The following is a 23,102-nucleotide window of genomic DNA, read 5'->3' on the forward strand; positions in this document are numbered from 1 at the left end:
TGTTGGGGAGATTGTTGATGAACAGAGCACCTCTGGAGTGAATGTATCTCGACATACAGTTGGTAGAGTTTTGAAGAGAGCTGGTTTAAAAGCATGTCGCCCGAGAAAGACTCCCTTATTGAAGCCTATGCACCTGAAAGCAAGGCTAGCCTTTGCAAAACGTCATATTGATAAAGATGTTGCATTCTGGAAACGTGTTCTATGGACTGACAAAACGAAAATAGAGTTATTTGGCCATAATAAAGTGTCTTATATTTACAGAAAATCTGGCGAAGCTTTCCTGCCTAAGAACACCATACCCACAGTGAAGCACGGTGGAGGCAGTTTGATGTTTTGGGGATCCTTTGCTGCCTCTGGACCAGGGCGACTTGTTAAGGTCACAGGTAGCATAAAAAAGGAAGATTATGTTAAAATATTGGATGAAAACCTGAAAGACTCTGCTAAAGAGCTCTCACTTGGTCGTCGTTGGTGGTTCATGCAAGATAATGACCCAAAGCATTCGGCTAAACTGACTAAGAAATGGCTTGAGGACAATCATATTAATGTTTTGGAGTGGCCATCACAAAGCCCAGACCTTAATCCAATTGAAAATTTATGGAGAACATTAAAATTGAGGGTAATGCAAAGGAAGCCTAAGAATCTTATTCAATTGGAGGATTATTGTCAGGAAGAGTGGGCTAAAATTACTACTGAAGAGTGCAACAACTTGGTTGTAAACTATGAAAAGCGACTGAGGAAGGTAATCAAGGCCAAAGGCTATACAATTGATTATTAAATAAATCGTGCCAATAATTTTGAACAAGGGTTTTTTGCAATTATGTTTGTTGTTCCTTTGTTATTTATTTTTTCTAAAATCCGATTGCTGCATCGGAAAGGCCAGTAAAAATACATAATATACTTTGTTATTTTCTTTAATTTAATCCCTTTTTTAGAATTTATTAGACAAAATTTAACTTTTATTTTACCGTGCCAATAAATATGATCATCACTGTATATATATAGTAAGTTATAAAATGTATATGGCGATTAAGCTACACTGAATATTCCGCGTTTCATCCACTTTAGGATTCTTCAGGCTTATGGCGATTAAGCTTGAAGAATCCTAAAGTGGATGAAACACGGAATATTCAGTGTAGCTTAATCGCCATATACATTTTATAACTTACTATATATATATATATATATATATATATATATATATATATATATATATATATATATATATATCGTAATGTCTCGAGTGCATATCGAAATCGAAATCCAAACAAAAGACGGTATGAATAATAAAGATATACAAGACAAAACACCTTCTATTTTGATACGTTAACGTCACTTCCAATGAAACAAATGATTAAACTTGACCAAAATCGACACAAGACATGAAATTTATGGAAGCATGAAACAAATATTTGCTAATCCATGCTGTACGTGCCTCTTCGCAGTGCGACGAAAGGAAATAATTAAAACAAAAATGTCTTGTCAAACAGAAAAACGTGTCAAAATTTTTAAATATTATAAGGCGCTAAATACGCCACAAAACCATACGCGATTTGTCAATATATATATATATATATATATATATATATATATATATATATATATATATATACATACGTGTGTGTGTGTATGTGTGTGTGTGTGTATGTGTTTTTTGAAAAAAAAAACGAATGAATTTATAAAATAGTGATCAACGTTTCGCCCCTTATTACAGGGGCCATCCTCAGGATATTAAAAGAAAAAATGCAGAAGAAGAAAACGATCATAGACCATACGTAAGTGAAAAGGAAACAGTGTTAGAATCCTACCAATAACGGGAAGGAAACTATAAATGTGTGTGTATGGGAAGGTTGGGTTGTTCGATTTCTATATATATATATATATATATATATATGTATATATATATATACACACACATATATATATATATATATATACACACTTTTAAAATACGTTATTTAAATACCTATGTACACTTTTAAAAAAAAATCTTATTCATTTTGTTTTAAATTATTTAAGGAAAAACGGTTTGGGATAATAGTATGAATTAACCAGGATCTGTTTTTATATTTTGTTCTTTGATTATTATTTTCCCATCCACACATTTATAGTTTCTTTCCCGATATGGGTATGGATTCTAACACTGTTTCCTTTTCACTTACGTATGGTCTATGATCGTTTTCTTCTTCTGCATTTTCCTTTTTAATATCCTGAAGATGTCCCCTGCAATAAGGGGCGAAACGTTGATCACCATTTTATAGATCCATTCGTTTTTTTCTTTTTTTTTTTCAAAACAACATTACGTCATCCATCGCTGGTATTTTTATTTATTCACACACACACACACACACACACACACACACGCACGCACACGCGCACACACACACACACACACACACACACACACACACACGCACACGCACACGCACACACACACACACACACACACACACACACACACACACACACACACACACACACACACACACAAATTGATATTTTACCCCAAATTATAATATGCTCAGATAAATTAAAATTCTGTAAATTGTTCATGTATACAAATAAAGTTTAAACCAGAATAACATGACTTAATTCAAAATTACTAGTTTTTATAATACGTTTTATAATCGAGCATTGTCTATTATTTTCACAAAATTAAGAAAACAAAGATCACGAAACGATTGTAACGTATTATAAAAATACGCAACTTGTTGCTATCAAGCCAATCTTTGTTGTCTTGATTTTTTGAAAATACTACACACAAACACACATACACATACACACACACGCACACACATATATATATTTATATTACTTGGAAGATTACCACTTATCAAGGCCCGGAGGCTACTCCAGGATAAGAGATAAATGTTATCTGGTGAGACAATATCAGTTACGGTGGAATATGTATAGGGCTAGATTATCAAAGCCCAGATGCCACTCGAGGATAAGGGTTAATGGGTATACATTAGTCAATGTGATTATAGCGTAGTAAACACAAGTAGTCGGAATTTTGTAAATTGGATTACTTATGAGGACGGTTCATCAAGAACTTGTTTACGTTAGACTTGAAGACAGTCAGATTGTAGTCAGCTGGAAAGCAGGCAATCGGAAGAGAGTTCGACAGACGTGCAGTTCTAAGAAAGAAGCTTTGTTCATGGAATGTACATTTAGGTTTAGGCCCAGATAAAGAGTGTGGAAAATTATTGATAGTGGTTGTGGCTAGATGAGTGTTTTTCGTGAAAGTTTGACGAGGGGAGACCATAGATTGAAGCTCAGACGAGCACTTGCCATGAAAATAACGATAAAGCAGAGACATGCTCGCAATGTCTCTTCTGTGGGAAAGTGGTTTCAGGGACGAGAAAAGGGCTGTGTTTAATTGCTTCCCCACGAGAACAAATTAGGCATTTTTTGATGTGGAAGGGGGAGGGAAAAGGGGGCCAGCTCCCGAGAGGTGGGAAATGGGAGCTGGATAGTGAGAGCCTCTTGGTATATAGGATTTCCCCTACATTGACCAGAATCCCATTGCCACAAGGACAATGGGCTTTGATTGCAGCATCTGCCGGAACAGATACTACACTTTGATCTTGGAAGGACTGTATTTAATTGCTTCCCTACTGAGCAAATTAGGCACAACGCCGATTTTTAATGTGGAGAGAGGAGGAGGGGGAAGGGAAAAGGGGGCCAGTTCCCGAGAGGTGAGAAATGGGAGCTGGATAGTGAGAGCCTGCTGGTATATAGGGTTGCCCCTACATGGACCAGAAGATTGCCACAAGGGCAAAAAAAAAAAAAAAAAAAAAATCTGCCGGAACAGATACTACATTTTGGGATATTAAAATATTTATTCAAGCTAAAATTACAATGTAAGTTTCAACTGAACAAAAAACTTAGGCACAAGGTCAACTCAAAGGGGGGGGATGGGGGGTCGTTTGTCATCCTTGTCACTCCAAAACTAAACAAAAAATTCCTCTTAGCTAGTATCTTCTTTCACCATAATACCGCATTCACGCTTTCGTACTGGGGGACGTCCTACTTAGAATCCAATTTTTAAAATATAATATGAGTATATTACAACCGGACAACGCCGGGTAGCCTGCTAGTCTCATCTTATGTATATAATTATAAAACTCAAATGACCTTGTAACGCATGTTGTAACCCAACATCCGGTTTACGACTTCCGATTGCGCATGCGTACACAAACATAAACCCATACCAGCGTAAATAATCGACAACAAAACGTATTGTTTTTACTGTGCACGTTTTCAGCGTCCCAATTGTTTATTTTTTTTGCGTTTAAATTATCCAAATAAACAATTATTAATATTTTCTGCTTTTTTTTTTACATCGTTCATTTCCGCATTGTCTTAATTAGTTTTATTGACCTAATTATTAACATATAAATTAAATATTTGACCCAATGGGTCATGAATGTTTGTTTAAAATAAATAAAAATAATTACATTTTATTTTCTATTTAAAAAGCCATTCTTAACATGGGGAGAGTGTTTTTATTTTTATTTTTTTTTAACTATTCTGTGTACTTTCAACTAACAATTTCATTAAAAAAAGATATATCAAAATTTGAATTTTACTTTCAGTATTATGGTATCTGTTCAGTGCACATTTACCTGTAAGTATGGCAAACCACTTATAATTCAATGGCTGTAATTTTTTTTTTTGAAAAATAAACAATTATTTATTTATTTATTTATTTTTTTATTACATTTTCACCCCAAACAAGGCAAATTGCCACTTTGGTGTAGGGGGCTACTATCAGGGGCAACAACTACTGGGGTACTATGTAGGGATTTGGGCAGTAAGGTGTCGGTTCACGTTACACTTGAACTTCTGCACGTCAGTACTGTTGGGGAAGCAGGGACCTGGAATGGAATTCCAGAGTCTTGCGGTTCTGGGGAAGAAACTATTGGAGTAAAAAGATCTTTTACATCTAGGGACCTCTACAGTGTGGGGGTGGGATCTAGTAGCCTGTCGGGTTTGTCGAGGGTGCTCGCGTCGTGGGGGCACAAGTGATTGCAGTTCGTCAGAGCATTCACCACTAAAATACTTGTAGAAAAGGCAGAGGGATGCAACATTTCGTCGATGGGACAGAGGCTGAAGCTTAGATGCCAGTTCAGGGCCTATCAGGTTTGCGACTCTCTTTTGAACCTTGTCAAGGAGCGAGAGATTAGTAGCAGATGCACCAGCCCAGATGTGGCAGCAATACTCCATACATGGGCGAATGGTGGCCTTATAGAGGTACAGGATACTTTCGGGTGTTAGTAGTTTTCTAGCACGGTAGAGAGAGCCTACCTTTCTTGCAGCGGCCCTGGCAATGCCTTCAATGTAATTGTTCCAACTCATGTTTCCTGTGAACGTTAGGCCAAGGAGTTTGAAAGATGGACTCTCAGATAAAGAGTCGTTGGCCATTGCTATGGGTGGTAGAGAGGGTTTCTTGTAATTATTGAATGAAACTAGTTTAGTCTTGGCAGCATTGAACGCGACCAACCACTTTTGTCCCCATTCCACTACAGATTGGAGGTCTTCCTCTAGTGTTTCTGCCATTTCTTTAGAAATGTGTTCATTCGTCTTCCTGTCGTGTCTGCCATAGAGTGTAGTGTCATCAGCATATATACCCATCTCAGAGGCAATGTTGTCGGGGAGGTCATTTATGAATATCAGGAACAATAGAGATCCAAGGATAGAACCCTGGGGCACTCCCGCATTTATATCATATTGTTTAGATGTACGACCGTCGAGGACTACCTGGATTTTTCTCTTATCTAAGAAGGATTTAATTATGTTAAGTATTCTACCAGTGATACCGTATGATCTGATTTTACTGAGGAGACCCTCATGCCATACCCTGTCAAAAGCCTTAGATATATCTAGAGCTACCGCTCTGCCTTCCCCCGCTTTGTCCAGTGAATGGTATATACGTTCAGAGATCACAGTGAGGATGTCTGCTGTGGAACGGGCTTGTCTAAATCCATATTGTTTGTCAGTCAGTAGTTTAGCATCTGTAAGATGATGGACTAGAGCATGGTTAATTATGGTCTCAAATATTTTGGCAAAAAGTGGGAGGAGGCTAATGGGGCGATAATTTGATGGGTCAGTCCTTTCGCCAGAATTCTTGAATACTGGTACAACAGAAGCAGTTTTCCAACAGCCCGGAAAGCAAGCTTCATTAAGACATTTGTTGTAGAGTTTGGAGAGAACTGGAGCTACTTCGGCTGAGCACTTTTTTAATAGCACAGCTGGGATAAGATCGGGTCCACATGCTTTTGAGGTGTCAAGGTTTTTTATGATAGCATGCACCTGAGCAGGGGTGGTTTTCAGATCGTCTAGTGTGGCGTCTGTCCGCATAGGAAAGTCAGGTAGGGGGTGGTTGGAAGGGTCCAGTGTGGAGTTTGAGGCAAACCGACTGGCAAGCATGTTAGCCTTGTCGGTTGCTGAGGAGACAATCTCGTGATTGTTGGTTAGTGGGGGAATTGTTGATTGCCCATTATTTACTACACTGTTGTAGATTTTCCAGAAGTCTCGAGTTCCTAGTTTTTGTGCTTCGATGCGCTTTTTAGTGGTTTCCGTAAATTCTCTCTTAGCTGTCGCTATTTCTTTCTTAACGTTATTTCTAGCTTCTATATACTTCAGTCTGTTTGAACTGGACTTATGTCGGTTAAACCTACGGTATACATGCTGCTTTTGAGTAATGGCAGTTGCACAAGTCGACGTAAACCATTGGGGAGAGTGGGGCTTACTATAAAATTTCCGCATGGGAACATGCGCTTCGATTGCAGTTTTGAACCAGTCAGTGGTCTCGTTTGCACACTGTTCAGCAGGGAGAGAGAAAATATTTTTCCATGGAGCATCTCTAATTAGTTCCCTGATGGCTTCCCAGTCAGCCTTATTATAATATCTCGTTGTTTTGAGCACTGGCTCTTCAGTTTTGGGTCTAGAGTTTAGGGCGATTTCAACCATTATCACTGCATGATCAGCGTTCCCGAGTGGGCTGTGGGCCTTCGTTATGCAGTCATCGGGAACTGTGGTCAAAAAAACAGATCTAGAAGTGATGCGTGTTGTTCTTCCTGGTCAGGGAAACGGGTTGGAAACGTAACAATTTGTGATAGGGAGTGAGATATAGCGAAGCTATGGGTTGTGCTGCCCGCTGCATCTGTGTGAGTAGAGAATCCAAGCCAGTTTTTGTGGTGGACATTAAAGTCACCAAACACATGTATTTGTGCGCTAGTGTCGAGGGACAGTGCCGTGTCTATGCTGTCAGATACTTTGTTTATTATGGAGCAGTCCTGAGTCGAGGGAGAGCGGTAGATAAAATAATAGTAGCTAATACTGTGTTGCACGTTTAGTCTAAAGCACATAAAGGCTTGATCATCTGTTTCTAGGTTTGTTTCTCTAGTCAAGGGAAGGGTATTACGAATGTAAACTCCAAGTCCGTGCATATGTCTGTCAGAGTCCTTACGGCAGAGTGGGAGATATCCAGGCATGTTAAAGTGGTTAGAGGGAATGGAGGAGTGTAGGTTAGTCTCACTTAGTGCTAAGATATCCGGGGTATTTGTTAAGAGAAATGCTTCAACATCAGCTAAGTTAGTTCTAAGCCCACGGATATTTGTGAATGAGAGCCTCAAGGGAGGAGGCAAGTTGAATTTGTTTATAAACAGAACGATTCATAGAAATCTATCTATATTCTTTTTTTTATTTTAATATACTTTCATAGAAATGTTTCTGTTATGTTAAAAAAAAACAAACAAACTATTTTCTTTACGTCACAAGTGTCACGCTTATACATTAATTCCATAGCTAATATGACATACTGACCCAATGAGTCACGGGTAGTCTACTATTCTATAAAAATGAGTGCTGCTAAGACGTAAAAAGTGAAAAATTGGTGCGTGGGAGGCCACCGAATTTTTATCTATTTGTATGCGCAATCGTGAAATATGATAACTTATTTATGTAAATTATGAGTTGGCGTGAAAACGCCTCTTACAAGTCATGTCCAGTTGGTATAATTGTTAGCATATTTAACCCGTTGTCTTTCGGTTTTGATTTCGATCTCAGCCCCAGTAATTTTTTTTCCTACAAGAAGTAAACCGTAAAAAAAAACTAAATAATATTCGGATGCAAATGTATCATTTTTTTTTGTTTTTTGTTTTACTTCATTTTTTTTTAGTTACACTTAATACCTGCGGTATTTCGGTCTATAGTAAATGAGAATTTTGCATTCATTAAAATATAATATTTATGCGTATTGTAAAACCAGGCAATTCTATAAAAGTAAGAATATGTGTATGTGTGTGTGAGAAAGCTTCTCAACCTATATACTCAACGAATTTTTTAATCTACAGACTTGAAATTCGGTATATAGGGTTTTCAGACATGTGGAAAAGTTTTTAATTCATTTTCATCCCGAAAAAGGTTGCTAAGGGGTCAAATTGAAAAATTGGTACGTTGGAGGACGCCGGATTTTTATCTGTGCTCAACCGTTTCACGACTGCTCATGCGCGATCGTCATATATGATTGCTTCTGTATGTTAAGTATAAGTAGGTTTAAAAAACATCTTGAAAGCTATGTCAAGCTGATGTAATCGTAATCGTTCTGGACTCACTCTCGTTAGATTTTGGTTTCAATCTCAGCTTTTTTTATTTACTTACAAGAAGTGAACTGTTTAGGAAAAACATAATGCTCGTATGCACGTACTTCGGTTTCTATCCGTTTTTTAAAATTTCTTTTTAAAGAATTTAACGTTACGTTTAATGCCTACAGTATTTTTGTTTATAATAAATAAAAAATTGCTTTAATTAAAATATAATATTTATCCGTATTTTACGACCAAGCAACGCCGGTATATCATCTAGTATTCTAGGAAAGTGAGAATGTGTGTGTGTGAGAAAGCTTCTCAACCTATATACTCGACGAATTTTTAATCTACGGACTTAAAATTTGGTATATCGGTTCAGACACGTGGAAAACTTTTTAATCCGTTTTCATTAAAAAAAACAAAACAAAACAACAAAAAAAACAAAACAAAAACGGCAGCTAATGGGCCAAAATAAAAAAATTGGTACGTGGGAGTCTGGGAGTCGTCCAATTTTTCAATTTTTTATGAATGCGCATGCGCGATCGTGAAATATGACACAAGAGTAAGACGGGTTGAAAAAAACTCTTCAAGGTCGTGTTAAGCAGGTGTAATAATTGTAGTGCTTGACTCAATGTTTCCGGATCTTGATTTCGATCTCAGCTCTCGTAATTTTTTTAAAAGACTTGTCCTACCTTGATAGAGTTCAAAATAGACTTTGTAGCCTCGTAGGTGATGTCCTTTTCTCTTCCTTGCAACCTCTATCTCACAGAAGCGATGTTGCGAGTTTGTCTCTGCTTTATCATTATTTTCATGGCGAGTGCTCGACTGAGCTCCAATCTATGGTCCCCACTCGTCAAAATTTCACAATAAACACTCTACTAGCTGAAAACATTATCAATAATTCCCCCCCACGCTTTATCTGTGCCCAAACCTAAACGTAGATTCCATGAACAAAGCTCCTTTCAAAGAAGTGCACGTCTGTGGAATTGTCTTCCGTTTTCCTGCTTTCCAGCTGACTACAATATGGTTAAGCCCAACGCAAACAAGTTCTTGATGAGCCGTTCCACATAAGTTAACAAATTTACCGAATTTCCATTACTAACGATTACTATATTGTCCAATTTCTACAGTACACTCTTTAACCCTTATCCTCGAGTGGCCTCTGGCCTTGATAAGTGGTTATGTCTATATGTCTATGTAAAAAAAAACAAAGACAAACTTACAAGTGAACTGTTTAGAAAAAAGGAATTTAACATTACGTTTAATGCATACGGTATTGTGTTTATAATAAATAAGAATTGTGCATTAATTAAAATCTATGCGTATTTCGCGATCGACCAACGCAGGGCAGTCTGATAGTAAATCTATAAATGTGAGAATGTGTGTGTATGTGTGAAGACACTTCTCAACTTATATACTTAACGAATTTTTTATCTACAGACTTGAAACTTTGTATTTGTTATTCAGACATGTGGAAAACTTTTGAATACGTTTTTATCCGGAAAAAAAGCGATGCTAAGTGGTCATAATTAGCAAATTCGTACGTGGGAGTCATCAGATTTTTATCTGTTTGTCAACTGTTTCTCAACTGCGCATGCGCGGTCGAGAAACTTGACAGCCTCTTTTATGTTAAGAATAAAATTTTTTGAAAACAATCTGTGAATGGCATTTCGAGCTGGTATAGTTGTAAGCGTACTTGTCTCAATGCCTTTAATTTTGGTTCTAATCTCAGCTCGAATGTTTTTTTTTTTACTTCCAAAAAGTGAACTGTTTAAAAAAAAAGATAATATATGCGCGTGCTCCAGTTTCTGCATTAATTAAAATATAAAATTTATGCTTACTTTATGACCAGGCAACAACGGGCGGCCTGCCAGCATTCTATCGAAGTGAGAATATGTGTGTGTGTGTGTGTGTGTTTGCGTGGACATTTCTCAACCTATATACTCAACGAATTTTTTATCTACAGGCTTGAAATTCGATATATAGGATATTCAGACACGTGGAAAACGTTTTCATCCGTTTTCATTCGGGAAAATACTTGCTAAGGGGTCAAATTGAAAAATTGGTCCGTTGGAGGCCGCTGGATTTTCATCTATGTTCAACTGTTTCACGACTGCGCATGCGCGGTCGTGAAATATGAGTGCTTCCTTATGTTAAGTATGAGTTGGTTTAAAAACTCCGTTTGAAAGCCATGTGAAGCTGGTGTTATAGTTATCGTACTTTAGGTTTTGGTTTCGATCTCAACTCGACTATCTTTTATTATTTACTTACAAGAAATTAACTATTTAGAAAAACAAAACAAAAACAAAACAAAACAAAACAAAAACATAATACTCGCATGCACGTGTTTCTTGTTTTTTTTTTCATTTTTAAAAAATAATTTAACGTTAAGTTTCATATCTACGACATTTCTGTTTATAATCTGCATTTATTAAAAATAATATTTATGAATATTTTACGACTGTAACGCCGGGTACATCCTCTAGTAGTCTAAAAGTGAGAATGTGTGTGTCTGTGTGTGTTAGCACACTTCTCAACCTATATACTCAACGAATTTTTAATCTAAAGACTTGAAATTTGGTATATAGGGTGTTCAGACACGTGGAAAACTTTTTAATCTGTTTTTATCCGGAAAACAGCCCTGCTAAGTGGTCGAAATGGAAAAACTGCTATTGCATAAGGCAAGCTCGGTCGATGCTTGATGGCTATGCAGTTTGGGATGGATTCGTTTTTTGAGGTTAAAAATGCTTGTTGAAATCAATAATTACATTGGAATAAACTATAAGAGTCAACGTTTACATAAATAATAGAAACAAATAGTTTTTGGAATAACAACAATTAAAAAACAGCTTAACCTCGAAAAAATCTGACGCAGAGTTGATTTTAAGCTGACGTGTATCTTAGGAGGATACGTGGTCAGTTAGAGTTCTAGTTTAGTCTATTTTTTTGAGCCAACAAGAGAAGATGGGTTTTTCAAAACGACCAAGGAAACGGGCCGAGACAACAAACTTAGAAATGTGATTCCGGAATAAAGACCCGTATGTATATATTATCTACGTTTGAGTTAGTCACTCTCTCAATGAAGTTGAGAGTCTTTATTTCAGCCCAATGATCCAAACAGTTGAACCGGCCAATATGAAAACCGTTAGAAAAAGGTATGATCTTATTTGATGTTTTTATATCCCAACATTTGTAATGTATATCGAGTTCAAAGACACTCATGAATAGACGATCACACGTATACGAATTTCATACTCGCATGCACAAATCTCAGTTTCTGCATTAATTAAAATATAATATTTATGCATATTTTACGACCGGGCAATGCCGGGCGACCTGATAGTATATAAAAAAATGATAATGTATGTGTGTGTGTGAGGACATTTCTCAACCTATATACTCAACGAATTTTTGATCTACAAACTTGGAATTCGGTATATAGGGTATTCAGACATATGAAAATTTTTAAATTCGTTTTCATCCGGAATAAAGGCTGCTAAAAGTGTTAAAATTGAAAAAAAAAAAAAATGGTATTTGGGAGTCTTTTGACTTTTAACTGTTTGTCAACTGTTTCATGAATGCGCATGTGTGAATCGTTTGCGTGACTGATTATTTATGCTAAGTTTGAAAACAATTTTTAAAGCACGAGTCAAGTGAACTAATTAGAAAAAAAAACTACTTGCATGCACATATCTCAGTTTCTTTCTAACCAATAATAAAATCAAAGCGATATCAACGATTCCTTAAAGCATACAATTATGTTTTAATTGTGCTACCAGATCAGACCGTGTGAAGATACCGGCACCCGGCCTTAAAATACAAAAAAAAAAAAAAAGCAAAAATCATTTACGCCACTGTTTTTTATTTTATTTTGCCAAACACAACGATCTTCTGTAGAGTTAAGAACAAAAACATTATTCACAATATGCTAGCAGATGTACCCGGCGTTGTCCGGTATTAAACGTAACTTTAAATTTCTTTAAGAAAAATGATATAAAAAACGAAAAAAAATATTGAGACATGTGCATACGAGTATTATGTTTTTCTATCCAATTCACTTCAAGTAAAAATCTTACTTATAACTAAAAAAAAATCGAGCTGAGATAGAAGCAAAAGCTAAAAACAGCAAGTCCAGTACGATGACAATTACACCAGATTGGCATTCAAAGCAACTCATATCTAAAATAAAAAAGCTGTCATATTTCATAACTGCACAGGCGCAATTATGAAACTGTTGAAAACAGATAAAAATTCAGTCCTCACACGTATAAAAAAAAACAAAACAAAAAAAAAACTAAAAAAAACCCCAGAAAGAAACTGAAACATGTACATGCGAGTGTTATGCTTTTTCGAAACGGTTCATTTCTTGCAAGTAAAAAAATACTCAAGTTGAGATCGAAACCAAAACCTAAAGACAGTGAGATCATTACGATAACTATTTGCCCAAACTGAACACGGTCTTCAAACGGTATTTAAAACCTTATTCTTAACATAATGCGAACGATTAGCGCATGCGCAGTTGTGAAACAGTTAGCAAACAGATAAAAAAAATCCGACAGCCTCCACGTATCAATTTTTCAATTTTGACCTCTTACTAGCCCTTTTCTTATATATCAAATTTCAAGTTTGTGGATCAAAAATTCGTTAAGTATATAGGTTGAAAAGTGTCCTCACACACATTATCACTTTTATAAATATATTGTCCGAATTTAACTTAGTAACAGCCAAATTAGACGTATGTAAATACTAGAACCTGTAAAAACCAAATGCATATAACCATTTACAATTAAAACAAGGAGAAAGAAGAGGAAGTAAAACCCACTTGAAATAATTATAAACTTTTATTTAAAGAGGGAAAAATAAATTGAAAGGGGAGGGAGAAAAATAATAATAAAGTCTGAAGTTCACCTTTTAACCGTATAAAAGACTGTATTTGACTGCCAAAAAATGTCCCCTTTTGGCGAACCTTGAAAGTTCTATTAACAGTTCAGGACAAAGAGAAAGAATAGAATTAAGAGATAAGAAAAGATTAAGAAAGAGGCAAAACTTACTTTGAGGTAAGAATTAGTTTTTTAGAAGCAAGAATAATTTATACGGATTTTTGTTTTTAGAGAAAATTGTCATTCCTGCTTGAGATAGCATAAAAATAGAATAAAATTCTCGTTGGATTTTCTTCTTTTTTATCAAATAAATCTGCATCTTCTTCAACTTTCTTTTACTCATATTTGTCGGCTTTTACTTGGGAAAAACATTATTTTACATGATGTAGCTTCGACAGCTTAGTCGAACAAAACATTTTTCTTATAAGAGAAGGCTCTTCTTGCTGCACCATTGAAAATTATGCACTTTCCTTTTCACTTCGAATATTTCCTGAAGACCAAGCAAATTATTGTTGTTTGCACCGTCACTTTTTTCATTCGTCTGAGGTTTAACATTTGCACTTATTTCTTTTCCTCTAGACAAGACTTTTGACTTAACTTTTTAAGACTTTTCTGCCTGAACTCAGCCGGCATTTTTCTCTTCATTTTCGTCACCTAGACGAAAATTTAACTGACAAAATAAGACTTTTATCTAGAGCCTCCTGATGTGTCGCCACAATGGGTTACTACATCAAGGTCCGACATTTTCAGACAACAACCTTTCATTCCCAAAGGCCCAGGCAGCAGTTGCCTTTTTTTCACTTCCGTTTTCGCTTTAATCGACGAGCAAAACATCACTCGACCAATCATCAACAAAGAAACAGTCACGTGCTATCAGTAGCAGTCTACAACTGCTTGCATAGAGAGGGGTGGGTTAAAGAAAGAAGAAAAGAAAGGGAGAAAGAAGAGTAGATGGAAGAATTAAATTCTGACAATATAGATAGATATCGTTGTCGGCTCCCACTCATATCTGCCTTATCATGGCGGATGCTGTTTATGTTTGACATAATTTTCAAGGTCAAATCAGTGGTTAAATAGCCGCTGATAATGTTCAAAGAGAAGGGTAGTGGGAGGTCGGGTCGTTCACAGCGGTCTTTTCTATTTCGTTGCCTCATCTTTATTCTCCCTCCTCTATTCCTCATAGTCCGCGTACTGATCTCCTCCATGTCATTCTGTCCCTAGCATTTTCTTCCAACAAGATCGAGCTGATGGTGGTAAGTGCCAGGATGCGCTTTTGTTGGTCCTTATAGCGCATTTTACATGCTCCTCATGATTTGATCTAAATGTCCAGTTTACCATTTAGGATTTTTTTGGGGTCTGGAAGAATTCATCCTGTGGACGTGTCCTGTCTAGCGGAGGCGGTGGTGGATAATGGCGAATTCGGCACTGATCAATGAGGATCTGACTAACATGTGTTGGTTATCTAGCTCTCACAAGAGAGAAATACCAGCTAAACCAAACACTTTGAATCATTTTTTTAAGATATAAAGAACTTAAAACAAAACAATTGTTTCCAAATGACTGGGTTCAAATGATTGATATGCCGCAAAACAAAAAAACCCAAAATAACCCAAAACAAAACAACTACATTTTAACATAAAACTGGATTTTATTGATTTTATTTGTAGTCTAAATAGTCTCAATTGCTTGTGGTATATCTAGGATGAAAGTAGGAATTTAGTATCTTTTAATGTTACTTAGATGAGGTATATGTTTTTTTTTTAAGTTCAAGATGTTTTTAAATGATGGCTTTTCTAAAAATACTGTCTTTTCTAACGGTCCAAATTTTTTAAAATTTGTTTATATAAAATTCTTATCTTTTTTAATTCTATATTTTATAACATCTTGGTCTTTGTAACATACCAGCTCTTCTAAAATTATAACTTATTTCAGATTATAAAATTATTACTTATTAATACTCTATCTTCTATATAATAAAATAAAGTCAATTATCCACCTCCTTCCATATAGTATAGGTTTATAACCACCCCAAAAACTATATGCGTATATCTTTCAACCAGTCTCACAGTCCATACCCTCGTGAATGGTTCCAGAAAGTATGCGTCCATTTTGTCATGTTGCAAAATTTCTTACATTTAGTTATTTCTCCAGAAATAGGATTTTCAAAAAGACCGTCGCGGTCATTTTCACTTTGATACTAATATCTACCATCATGTCCTTTACATTCACTGAGAATTTTAATAATAAGGGGAATTTTGATTAAATCACCGAATTCTTACTATTGTTTACATCATACGCTAGATTTTAAATCTAAATAACGATCGCTCCGTTTCGTGGAATAAATAAATATCGTACTTCATTCCACTTCCTGTTAGTTACAGGTTCTGTAAAAATTTGGTATTAATGAAATACGAATTAACGATGCCTTCACACGTAAGTATATTTTGGAGGTTCGAAAACTTAAGTAGTTTTTTATACTGTGGTTTTGAATTTACTTGATAAGTTTTTCGGTTAATTAAGGTGACTAAACTTAGAAATTACACTGTCATCGTGGATGATATGCAGTAGGTAAAACCTCGTGAATATTTTCAACAATCCAAGGATACCGAATGCATTGTAAATTAAAATTTTTATAAGTACGTTATAAACATCATCTGTCAAAAATATTTACAAGTATATTCTATTCCCAATATAATTATTTCATTTCTTATTATTAAATATGATTGGAAGAAGATACTAAAAGTTCTTGGAATTCTTACAATTCGGTTCTATGATATTGCACTGTTGTAACAAAAATAGGAAATTTTATTTAAAATTTACTAAAGAAAAGATATTTCAAGTTGAAGCGTGACAAAGATTCATGTTATTTCGAATCACATTTCTGTTTTTTCTACCATTTTATTTTTTCCTACATCGTGTATTATTTAAAATTCTTGTATTTCTAGCATTCCGTTTTTCTAGATTTCTTATCGTGTATTTTCTAAAATTTCATCTTTTCTACTATTTTGTTTCATAAACATTCTGTCTTCTCTAATATCGCGTCTTTTCTAAAATTCTGGTGTGTCTAGATTTCTGTTTCTCTGACATTCTGTGATTTTATACATTGTGTATTTTCTAGAATTCTTGCGTTTCTTGCTTTCTGTTTCTCTACGCTCCCGTCTTTTCTAACATTGCGTATTTTCTAAAATTCTGGCGTTTCTAGCTTTCTATTTCTCTGAGATTCTGTGATTTTTTACATTGCGCATTTTCTAAAATTCTGGCGTTTCTAGCTTTCTATTCTTTTGAGATTCTGTATGTTTTACATGACGTATTTACCAAAATCCTGGCGTTTCTAGATTTCGGTTTCGCTGAGAGTTTGTCTTTTCTTACATTGTGCATTTTCTTAAATTCTGGCATTTCTAGCTTTCTGCTTTCCTAAGATTCTGTCTGTTTTTACATTGTGTATTTTCTAAACTTCTGGCGTTTCATGTTTCTGTTTCTGTACGATTTTGTCTTTTCTTACATTGCGTATTTTCTAAAATTCTGGCGTTTCTAGCTTTCTATTTCTCTGAGATTCTGTGATTTTTTTGCATTGCGTATTTTCTAAAATTCTGGCGTTTCTAGCTTTCTATTCTTTGGAGATTCTCTCTTTTTATTACATTGCGTATTTTAAAAAATTCTGGCGTTTCTAGATTTCGATTTCTCTTTTATTCTGCCTTTCTTACATTGTGTATTTTCTAAAATCCTGGCGTTTCTAGATTTCGGTTTCGCCGAGAGCCTGTCTTTTCTAATATTGTGCATTTTCTTAAATTCTGGAATTTCTAGCTTTCTGCTTCCCTGAGATTCTGTCTGTTTTTACATTGTGTATTTTCTAAAATACTGGCGTTTCTTGCTTTCTTCTTCTCTGAGGTTCTGTGATTTCTTACATTGTGTATTTTCAAAAATTCTGGCGTTTCTAGCTTTCTGTTTTCCTGAGATTCTGTCTTTTTTACATAGTGTATTTTCTAAAATTCTGTCGTTTCTAGCTTTCTATTCTTTTGAGATTCTGTCTTTTTAACATGATGTATTTTCAAAAATCCTGGCGTTTCTAGATTTCGGTTTCGCTGAGATTCTGTCTTTTCTTACAGTGTGTATTTTCTATAATTCTGTAATTTCTAGCTTTCTGTTTTCCTGAGATTCTGTCTTTCCTTACATTATTTCTGGCGTTTCTAGCTTTCGGTTTCTCTTAGATTCTGTGTTATCTTATATTGTGTATTTTCTAAAATTCTGGCGTTTCTAGCTTTCTATTCTTTTGAGCTTCGGTCTTTTTTACATAGCGTATTTTAGAAAACTCTGGCGTTTCTAGATTTCTATTTCTCTGAGATTCTGTCTTTTCTAAGATTGTGTATTTTCTAAAATTATGGCATTTCTAGCTTTCTGTTTTCCTGAGATTCTGTCCGTTTTTACATGGTGTGTTTTTTAAAATTCTTGCGTTTCTAGCTTAAGTTTTCTGTTAGATTCTGTTATTTCTAACAGTGTATATTTTCTATAATTCTGGCGTTTCTAGCTTTCTATTCTTTTGAGATACTGTCTTTTTACATTGCGTATTTTCAAAAATCCTGGCGTTTCTAGATTTCGCTTTCTCTGGAATTCTGTCAATTCTTACATTGTGTATCTTCTATAATTCTGGAATTTCTAGCTTTCTGTTTTCCTGAGATTCTGCCTCTCCTTACATAGTGCATTTTCTAAAATTCTGGCATTTCTAGCTTTCTGTTTCTCTTAGATTCTGTGATATCTTACATTGTGTATTTTTTTAAAATTCTGGCGTTTCAAGCTTTCTGTTTCTCTGAGATTCTGTGATTTCTACCACTGTGTATTTAAAAAAATTCTGGCGTTTCTAGCTTTCTATTCTTTTGATATTGTATACATTGAGTATTTTAAAACATCCTGGCGTTTCTTGATTTCGCTTTCTCTAGAATTCTGTCTATTCCTATATTGTGTATTTTCTACAATTCTGGCGTTTCTAGCTTTCTGTTTTCCTGAGATTCTGTCTGTTTTTACATAATGTATTTTCTAAAAATCTGGCATGTCTAGCTTCTGTTTTCCTAGGATTCAATCTTTTGTTACAGTGCATATTTTCTAAAATTCTGGCGTTTCTAGCTTTCTGTTTCTCTGAGATTCTGTGATTTTGTACATTGTTTATTTTCAAAAATCCTGGCGTTTCTAGCTTTCTGTTTCTCTGAGATTCTGTGCTTTGTTACATAGTGTATTTTCTAAAATTCTGGCATTTTTAGCTTTCTATTTCTCTGAGATTCTGTGATTTCTTACATTGTGTATTTTTAAAAAATCTGGTGTTTCTAGATTTTGGTTTCTCTGAGATTCTGCTATTTCTAGTATTGTGTATTTTCTAAAATCCTGGCGTTTCCAGCTGTCTATTATCTTGAGATTCTGGCTCTTTTACATGGCGTATTTTAAAAATTCTTGCGTTTCTATATTTCAGTTTTCTGAGATTTTGTCTTTTCTTACATTGCGTATATTCTAAAATCCTGGCATTTCAAGCTTTCTGTTTTCCTGAGATTCTGTCTGTTTGTACATAATGTATTTTCTATAATTCTGGCGTTTCTAGCTTTCTGTTTCTCTGAGATTCTGTCTTTTCGAACATTGTGTATTTTCAAAAATCCTGGTGTTTCTATATTTCTGTTTCTCTGAGATTTTGTCTTTTCTTACACTGTGTATTTTCTAAACTTCTGGCATTTCTTGCTTTCTTTTTTGCAGAGATTCTGTCTTTTTTACATAGTGTATCTTCTAACATTCTGGCGTTTCTAGATCTCTTTTTCCCTGACATTCTGTGTTTGCTTACATTGTCTATTTTCTTTAATTCTGGCGTTTTTTGCTTTTTTCCGTCCTAAGATTCTGTCTGTTTTTACATTGTGTATTTTCTAAAATTCTGGCGTTTTTATTTTTTTTTCTCTTAGATTCTGTGGTTTCTTACATTGCGTATTTTCTAAAATTCTGGAATTTCTAGCTTTCTATTCTTTTTAGATTCTGTCTTTTATACATTGCATATTTTCAAAAATCCTGGCGTCTAGATTGCAATTTCTCTGCGATTGTATTTTCTTATATTGTGTATTTTCTTAAATTCTGGCATTTCTACCTTTCTATTCTTTTGAGATTCTGTCTTTTTTACATTGTGTATTTTCAAAAATGTTGGCATTTCTAGCCGTCTGTTTTCCTGATATTCGATCCTTTTTTACATTGTTTATTTTCTAAAATTCTGGCGTTTGTAGCTTTCCGTTTCTCTGAGATTCTGTGATTTTGTACATAGTTTATTTTCAAAAATTCTAGCTTTTCAAGCTTTCTGTTGTTTTGAAATTGTGTGATTTTTTACATTGTGTATTTTCTAAAATTCTGGCGTATCTAGCTTTCTATTCTTTTGAGATTCTGTTTTTTTACATGCCGTATTTTAAAAAATCCTGGCGTTTCTAGATTTCGGTTTCTCTGAGAATTCGTCTGTTCTTACATGGTGTATTTTCTTAAATTCTGGCATTTCTAGCTTTCTGTTTTCCTGTGATTCTGTCTGTTTTTACATAGTGTATTTTCAAAGATTTTGCCATTTCTAGCTGTTCGTTTCTCTGATATTCTGTCTTTTCTTACATTGTGTATTTTCTAAAATGCTGGAATTTCTAGCTGTCTGTTTTCCTAAGATTTTGTCTGTTTTTACATTGTGTATTTTCTTAAATTCTGGCATTTCTAGCTTTCTGTTTTCCTGAGATTCTGTCTTCATTTACATTGTGTATTTTCTAAAATTTTAGCGTTTCTAGCTTTCTGTTTCTCTGATCTTCTGTGATTTAATACATTGGGTATTTTCTGAGATTCTGTCTTTTCTAATATTGTGCATTTTCTTAAATTCTGGAATTTCTAGCTTTCTGCTTGAAGTGAATAGTATCAGTAAGTAAAGAATTGCCTTTTAGAAAGGTTTTATTAACTGTAAAATACACGTACGCTCTTGAAAGGATCGAGCGGGAAAATGAAACAGAGGGCGCTTTTATTATGAATGTCAATCCCAAGGGGGATAACTCTTAACAACAAATTAAATCATAACATTTTCCCCGTCCTAAAGTATTCAAGTAAGGGGTAATTAATTATAGACAAATTTTTTATTTTATTTTATTTTATTTTTTTTTTCACAATCACATAAGAATCATTTTATTTACAAATAACATATGAACCCAAACTGCAGTTTTTTCAGTATTTAGTAACAAAATCCTTATATTTACTAGGGAATTGTCGAACTCGGGACGACCTCCGCACAGATTGGCAGGAATGCTGATTTTCAGTATTATTTTTTAGTGAAATCTGATTTTCTTCAAGATCATACGATTGATTTTTGTCTTCCTCATGACCAATGTTTTCATTAGTAGAAGGTTCAAATAAAGTCTCTGAAGTAGTAGGATTATTATTAGAGTTTTCTTCATTTGATGAGTTTGGAGCTAAGTCTCGAACGTTGACAGTGGTTTCAGTACCAGAAGGTAGTTGAACACAAGCGTAGTGGGGGTTGACATCTATTAGGGTGGCAGGCGTTACAGGAGGGTCATGTTTACTTGTTTTAGTGTGGTTTCTAATATATATTGGGCCTGGTTTAACCCAAGAAGGAATTGAAATTCCGGAAGCAGATTTACGACTATATTTAAATAGTCTATCATGGGGAGTCATATTAGTGGCAGTACAAAGTAATGATCTAATTGAATGAAGTGCGTCCGGTAGTATGTCTTCCCAATAAGGTAGTTTCATTTGATTAGAATGTAATGTTGTTTGAATGGCCTTCCATAAGGTACCGTTGAGTTTTTCAATCTGTCCATTACCTTCAGGATGATACCTACTTGTTTTAGAAGTAGCAATTCCTTTTTTGTGTAAAAAATCCTTTATTTCTCTTGCTAAGAAATCAGAAGCACGGTCAGTATGTATCATGTCAGGCAAACCAAAAATTGAAAAGATTTTGTTTAGACAGTGGATAATGGTTTTGCTTGTCATATCTCTGCAAGGAAAAGCGAAAGGAAAACGGGAATACTCATCAATTAGAGTAAGTAGATATTTGTTGCCATGTATAGAAGTAGGTAGAGGGCCTTTAAAATCAAGATTTAATCGTTGAAAAGGTAATATGGCTTGAATGAGAGTCCCTCCATTGGTATTGGCGAATTTGGGTTTCAGTAATTGACAGGATGAGCAAGAGTCAGTAATATTCTTAATTTGATCCAAAGTAAAAGGGAGGTTCCTCGTTCTTATAAAATGGCTTAGTCTTGAAACACCAGGATGACATAATTGTTTATGTAAATCACGAAGATCTTGTAGATTGTAAGTAAGAGCAGAGATGCGAGAGAATGTGTCAGCAGCAATATTTTCAGGTCCAGGTCGATAAACTATAGTGAAATTGTATTGGGATAATTCTATACGCCAACGACATATTTTGTCATTCTTAATTTTTGATTTTCTTTTATTGTCGAATATGAAGCTGATGCTCTTCTGATCTGTGATGACTTTAAAGTGCCTGCCGAGTAGAAAATGTCGCCACTTACGGAGAGCTTCTACAATAGCGGCTGCCTCTTTTTCTACTGCATGGTGCTTAATTTCGTTAGTATTGAGAGTTCTTGAAAAAAATGCAATAGGACGACCTTCTTGATTTAGTGTTGCAGCAATGCAATAGTTACTAGCGTCCGTTTCTACTTCAAATTCTTTATTTGGATCTACCGTTATTAAAGTGGCGTATTTTAGATCATTCTTCAATGTTTGAAAAGATTTTAATACAGATGGAGGTAGTGGAAATTCTTTGTTTTGATTTAGTAATAAAATTTTATCAGAAATTTTTTTAATGAATTTGCAGTAATAGGAAAACATTCCAACTATTCTTTTTTGAGATTTAAGATTCAGCGGAGGTGGCATTTCGAGTAATGGTTTTAGTCTTTGATAATCGGGAGCTATTTGATTATTTTCTATGGTGTAGCCGAGTAGAGTAATAGAACTAGAAGAAATTATGCTTTTATTTTCATTTAAAGTGATGTTATATTGTTTAGCAATTTTGTAGAATTTTTGAAGATTGTAATCGTGTTCTTCTTGATTTTTTCCGCATATAGTTACGTTATCAACATACACAAAGGTATCGGTTAGATTTTCTTTTTCTATAATATAGTCTATGCTCCTCTGGAAAGCACTTACTCCATTGGTGACGCCAAAAGGAAGACGAGTAAATTGAAAAAGTTTGCCACTTACTTCAAACGCAGTGAATTTACGATCAGCATGATTTATAGGTATTTGGTGATAAGCAGATTTTAGGTCGAGAGTAGAGAAGATGTTATATTGAGCGATGTCGTCTACCATCTTATTGATATTAGGCATTGGGTAAGCGTCTAGTTCCGTGAATCTATTAATGGTATCGCTGTAGTCGACTACCATTCTTTTCTTATGATTCTCATTCGAAGTTACAAGCACTTGCGCTCGCCACGGAGATATCGAAGGTTCAATTATGCCTTCTTTCAACATTCTAGCAGTCTCTTCTTTTAGGAATTTGTTGGCGGCAAAAGTGTAACGTCGGGATTTTGTCGCAATAGGAGTAGTATGAGGAGAAAGATTAGAAAAGAGAGGAGGGGGTGGAACGTTTATGGTAGGAAAAAAATTATTC

General features: G+C 34.9%; 1 protein-coding gene across 1 annotated transcript in view; it reads left to right on the top strand.

Moving 5' to 3' along the window:
* Positions 1 to 23,102, top strand: part of LOC145285800 (uncharacterized) — a 271,389-nt gene that overhangs the window by 161,359 nt on the left and 86,928 nt on the right. The window contains exon 2 of the mRNA XM_080134177.1: positions 4,596 to 4,627. The gene's annotated coding sequence lies outside the window, so the exon portion shown is untranslated. The remainder of the gene's footprint in view (positions 1 to 4,595; positions 4,628 to 23,102) is intronic.

The sequence above is a fragment of the Euprymna scolopes genome, chromosome 10, assembly GCF_053919585.1.
Source record: "Euprymna scolopes isolate OS-2025 chromosome 10, ASM5391958v1, whole genome shotgun sequence".
Classification (NCBI taxonomy): Eukaryota; Metazoa; Mollusca; class Cephalopoda; order Sepiida; family Sepiolidae; genus Euprymna; species Euprymna scolopes.